Source organism: Mustela nigripes, chromosome 7 (genome assembly GCF_022355385.1).
Source record: "Mustela nigripes isolate SB6536 chromosome 7, MUSNIG.SB6536, whole genome shotgun sequence".
In the NCBI taxonomy this organism is placed as follows: domain Eukaryota; kingdom Metazoa; phylum Chordata; class Mammalia; order Carnivora; family Mustelidae; genus Mustela; species Mustela nigripes.
This window is the reverse complement of record NC_081563.1, coordinates 118,635,322-118,641,321: the sequence shown is the minus strand read 5'-3', so window position 1 is coordinate 118,641,321 and position 6,000 is coordinate 118,635,322. Positions and strand designations below refer to the sequence as shown.

Sequence of the window (6,000 nt, the reverse complement as noted above, 5' to 3'; positions counted from 1 at the left end):
AGGAGCCTTGAATCTTGGATTCTAGTTCTTCAATTAACTGCTCATTCCTCCAGAATTTGGTAAGCGTCTTCCACAAGCTAAGCACTGTGCTAGGCTATATGCTTTTAGGTACATCTCTGGGTCCACGTTAAAGGAATATGACTTCCTTTCCCTGCAAGGGTTAGTAAGAGCTTCATTAGGGATGTGATTTGGCGGAAGGGGAGGAGGCGGGCCAGAGGCTGCACTCAACGCCCCGCCCTCCGGGCAGCTCTAGTTTCAGGTTCTCCCAGGAGACTCCGCAACATGAAAAACTACACCCAAGATGGCGCCGCCGGGCCTTCTCAGTTCAACCACCATCTTCTCGGTAGTTCTTGAGGGGGTAGGCACAGCTCGCCTGCGCGGCCCCGGCATCCTCAGTGCGCCCGCCTTCCCCGCCCCTCTCACAGCCGCCGTCGCTGCTGCTGCTGCCGCCGCCGCTGCTGCTGCACTGCTGGCGGTTGCCTGCGCCTCAGGTGAGTGAGCGCCTGAGCCCGGCCCGCTGGAGGCGCGCGGCGCTGCCTGCAGGGGCGTCGCTCCCCGTGCTTTCTCCTTCCGCGCCTCATCTCCGCGGCGCGCGGGGGCCCGTGGCTCGCGCTGCCAGCGTCCTCCGGGTACCCCGGCGCCCTCCGCTCTCCCCGCCGGCGGGACCTGGGTCAGCCCAGCCTCCCTCAGCCTCTACCCGCGCGCGGGCTTCGCGACGAAGCTACCGATGACAGCTTACGGGCGGCGGGGGTAGAGCCTCCGGGCGCCCTGCCCCCTCGGTCTCAGGGACGCCCCTCAAGCGCGCCTGCCTTTCCCGCTCCTGCCGTACAGGCGGCAGAGGTCGGTGGGCCTCGGGTTGGGCGTTCATCTACCCCGCCGTCCCAAAGCCAGGGGGGCTTGAAAGGTGGGCGGTGAGGTCGCCTCGCATGCGTACGACGCTGGTGCAGCGGGAATGTTCGGGCAGGACCCCACGATGACCGTACGAGGGAGGGGCTTCCTCACCCCACTTTACAAATAAGGAAACTGAGGCACAGAGGTGAAGTGCCATGCCCAAGGTCACGCACCTGTTAGGGGCAAGGGCTAGCTCTTGAAGTCCGGGTCTCGGGCTCTCAGGCCATTACATTTGGAATTTGATCTTGTACCTTTAAAAATTTTTGAAATACACTTGCGTCTCTGGAGCTGTTTTTTGAAATACACTTGCATCTTTGGAGTTGCTTCTTCAACGTCATAAAAGTAGGCTGTGTAAACAAGATCTTGTTGGAGTACAATTGAGATGTTACTGTAATAATAATAGTAATATGTTGACGAGCTCACCTTCGTCCAACGCTTGCTGTGTGCCAGGGATATTAAACATTTTATGATGATTATCTCACTTAATACCTCAGCAGTTCCCAATCCAGTGTGTCCCCCTTTTTCATGCAGCTCCCCCTCCTGCACCCCCCCCCCCCCCACCATTTATGTAGAAAACCTATACACAGATCTGCTGTGCTGTCCTCCGTGTCACAGGTAGACAGACTAGAACCTCATGCTGAGGAGGCAGGGGAGCTCTCCCCTGGTACCTCACTGTCGGAAGAGGAATAAGCCCTGTCTGCTTGCATCCAAATTTTACCCCCAATCTGGTCCCCCAGAGGATATAATTAGTCTTCCTTTTTTGGCTGCCAGGAGAACAGGACTGGGCTAGCTGGGCTGGCTGGATCTGGAGGTGACAGAGCAAATTTGGTGAGCACTCACCTCATTCTGGGGCTTTTTGGCTCTGTTCCAACACTTGGCTTGAACATCTCAGTATATAAGATAAAGTAACAAGAGAAAGAAGGCATTGACAGAGTGGTGGTGAATATAAGAAGCCTCCATGATTTAAAGCCCCAAAGGAACAGATGTAAAAATATGTGAATGTTTCTTCCCCAAAATAACTAGCTCAAGTGTCTTTTTTCTCCCTTAGCAAATCTTCCTACATACTTCAAAGCTCCATTAAGCCACCACCTTTTCTGTGAAGCCTTCCTTGCTTGATTTTCCCAATTAAACACACAGGCACAGTAGGGTAGAGGCTTTAGTCTTAGCCTCAGGACTATTAGCCCTTTGAGGTCAGGAATCCTTTGTGCAGCCCCAAGTGCTTGGTTCATAGGCCGTGGGTAAAGACTCTGTGAATTTCCACTGCTCCTTTTCATTACTTAGAGTGATGTTTTCCTGCTGCCCTTCTGTTCCTCCTTTTTGCCCTTCAAATTCTCTTTGCTATCCTTTTCTTTAGGTTCAACTTCTGGTTGAATCTAACCCGTCACTCAGAGATCTCCATTGCACCCTATTTCTGTAAATTTGCACATAAGGGTTTTGTGTCAAGAATCCTATTTATCCCTAGCAGTGGAGTTGGTATATGGCACTTAAGTGTACAGGGTAGTTTTAATTTGCATGTTGCAGTAAGGTAGCCTGAGGCTTACAGCTTTTTAGTCTATCCCTAGATACATGTGAGAATTTTTACATTCTTTTGCCTTAAGTGACTGGCTACCCCTGATGCTGTCAGGGTAATCGGAATTTTTTCCTTAAAACAATTCATATTATTTACAATGTTAAGTATTCAGAGGGCTTTTTGGGGGGCAGCAGATCTGTGTATAGGTTTTCTACATAAATGAAGCTTTTTAAAGAGTTTTTCCAAGTAAATTCCTGCAAATACATTAAGCTGTTATTGTATATAAGGCATGGTATAAGATTTACAGTTGAATAAAATACGATTCTTGGTAAAAGATCTTACTAGCTAATTGGGAAATACACCGTATTTAGCTGTAATTCAAGGCGAGTCTAAAAAATTGGTATAATAACATTATAAGCAAGCAATATGACAGTATAATAGGATGTTTCATAAAATCATACACAGCTGAAATTGAAAGGAAGCATCAAGTCATTGAGGCCATCTTTTTTGCCTTCATGGACCCCATCCTGAGAAGTAAACTTGTCCAAGGTCACAGAACTGAGGATTACAACTTGAAATTCTAGACTTTTTATCCATTAATCATTGAATTCATCTTTATGTTAACCAGCGATTCTATTAAAATTCCATTTATATACTTAGAATGAGGGTGAGGAAGAGATAACAAAAATATGATTCATGTCTTTAAGGAGTTTTGTTGGAGAATAGTGAAGAACTGTTAATTGTAACTATAATTGTTAAGTTGTATGGTAGAGGAACTAGGTATGTCACAGGGGTTATTTGTGATCCAGTTAGCTGGTAAGGGGTGGGGGAGAGGCAAGAGGAGTCAGCATGGGCTGTGGTAGTGAGAGCACTATGGGGAGGAGTTAGGACTTTCTGGGCTTTGACAGATTGGTTGGGAAGAATGAAAAAGGACAAGGAAAGTATTTTGAAGTAGGGTGGTGAAACTGTATATAAGAAAATAGTAAAAACAGAAACAAAAAACCCTGGTTGACTACAGTGACTGGACTTGATTAGAATAGTGGTTCTCAGGGGCGCATGGGTGGCTCAGTGGGTTAAGCTCTGCTTTCAGCTCCGGGATCCTGGGATTGAGCCCTGTATAAGACTCTCTGCTGAGCTTCCCACCCCTGCCTGCCTCTCTGCCTGCTTGTGATCTCTGTCAAATAAATAAAATCTTAAAAAAAAAAAATAGTGGTTCTCAACTCTTAGTGTGCATTACAATCACCTGAAGAGATTAAAACCCAGATTTTAGGGGGTGTCTGACTGGCTCAATCGGTAGAGCATTTATCTCTTCATCTCTGGGTCATGAGTTCAAGCCACATTAGGCATAGTGCTTACTAAGCAATTAAAAAGTAAAGTAATTAATTTCTTGCTAAGCAATTAGTAAGTAAAACCATATTGTGGGGGGTTCCACTTCCAGAGTTCCTAATTTAGTAGGTCCAGAGTGGGGCCTGGGAATTTGCGGTTTTTTTGTTTTTTTTTTAAAGAGCATTTGGCTTTTGGCTTTTATTTTACTTTTTTTTTTTTTTAAAGATTTTATTTATTTATGTGACAGGCAGAGATCACAAATAGGCAGAGAGGCAGGCAGAGAGAGAGGGGGAAGCAGGCTCCCCGCTGAGCAGGGAGCCCGATTCGGGGCTCGATCCCAGGACCCTAGGACCATGACCTGATCTGAAGGCAGAGGCTTTAACCCACTGAGCCACCCAGGTGCCCCCGGAATTTGTTTTTTTTTTTTTTTTTTTTAAAGATTTTATTTATTTATTTGACAGGCAGAGATTACAAGTAGGCAGAGAGGCAGGCAGAGAGGAGGAAGCAGGCTCCCTGCTGAGCAGAGAGCCCGATGCGATGCGGATGCGATGCGGGGCTCGATCCCAGGACTCTGGGATCAGGACCTGAGCTGAAGGCAGAGGCTTTAACCCACTGAGCCACCCAGGCGCCCCCGGAATTTGTATTTTTAACAGATTCTCAGATGATGATGCTTTTAATCCAGGGACAACACTGAGAACTTCAACTGGATTTGAAAGTTGAAAAGGTAGAGTCAAAAACTGTCAAATAATTTATTACAAAAAAGTGTAATAGTGTGTGTTCTATATACCAGGATAGGAGAGCTCTGGAAAGATACATTCCAAACTGTAATAGTAATCACTTATGGAAGTAAGATTTAGGCGGTTGGAGAATTCACTTGTATTCTATACCTTTCAGATACTTTTGCATTGTGTGTGCATTTTGCATACTTCTTTTGTATTTTAAAAAGGGAAAAAAAGAGTACTTTTTGAAGATATAAATATTTATGGATTTAAAAAGAGCTTGCTGAAGTAATCTAGTGTCATACAATAAACATTTTTAGACTGTATGCCAGATGCTACTAGGTTCTGGAAATACAAAACCTTTGCTAAAGCTTGCAGTCCAGTCATGGAGATAGGCAGATAACAGTTCTACAAAATGTCATGTGAGCTTTGCAAGGACAGGGTCTAGCTTTATGCATGCCAGATGATAGGCATTTGGTAAATGATGAGTAAATGAGCAAATGCAGGAAGGAAGTAAGGATAGAAAGAAAAAGGGCAAATGGAGATTTTGGAAGAAAAAAAATGTTACAAGACTGAACAGGGATGATAAAAGGAAAAGCTGTGTCAAAGACTTCCAAATCCAGATATTGGTAACATTTTGATTGGGTTTATTGCAGAACTGGGTGTCAAGTTGTCTATTCTGAAAGACCTTTTTAAGTCAGCCTCCCCTTTTTTTTTAAAGATTTTATTTATTTATTTGACAGACAGAGATCACAAGTAGGTAGAGAGGCAGGCAGAGAGAGGGTGAAGCAGGCTCCCCACCAAGCAGAGAGCCCTGTGCGTACCCAGGACCCTGGGATCCTGTCCTGAGCCGAAGGCAGAGGCTTTAACCCACTGAGCCACCCAGGTGCCCTCCCCCTCCCTTTTTAAGAGACATAATAGCACACAAAAACTTAACCTAGATTGAGGGTATTTACCAGATTTCAGGGCTTTCTTTGATAAATTAAAATTTTTATTTTTAATCACAATGCTAATTTTGTTGTATTTATAGTATTTATCTACAGTTTTGCCATCAGTTGTTCTTTTATTAATGTGAAATTAAGACATACGGAGACCGTCTAAAATGCAATGCAGAAATGGGTGGTATTGTATCTTCATCTTATTTCTTAAGTGAAGGGATGGTATAATTCTGTTGTGTTTTCCAAAACGCCTCACAGAGTTTGACATATTATCAGTCCTAAATGAATATCTGTTGCCGATGGCTGAATGGGGTGTACTTTGGGGGAAATGTGGCTCACTGCATTCTGAGGTGACTTCTGTATAAACACTACATTACCAAACAAGCTGTGCTATTAAACTTGGTAAAGAACATATGATATGGGGTAGGTGTTGTAATGTAATGTAATCCCCAGCTTTTTGTTTGGCGCTTGTACTTTTTATCTTCCTCAGAGATTTAATATAGGAAATGAAAATTCCATTTCGCAAGTAAAGGGGTGGCTTCCCCCAGGTTTGGGCTACATTTTTTATTATAGCCCCTCACCACCTAAGAATGTCCACAGTCTAGTTTGAGTTTTC

At 44.8% G+C, this 6,000-nt stretch overlaps 1 protein-coding gene across 4 annotated transcripts in view; it reads left to right on the top strand.

Moving 5' to 3' along the window:
* Positions 1–277: 277 nt before the first annotated feature.
* Positions 278–6,000, top strand: part of NDRG3 (NDRG family member 3) — a 78,747-nt gene continuing 73,024 nt past the window's right edge. For 2 of the 4 annotated variants that reach the window (XM_059406956.1, XM_059406955.1), the window contains exon 1: positions 278–491. The gene's annotated coding sequence lies outside the window, so the exon portion shown is untranslated. The remainder of the gene's footprint in view (positions 492–6,000) is intronic. The other 2 variants (XM_059406958.1, XM_059406957.1) reach the window with 1 other exon arrangement.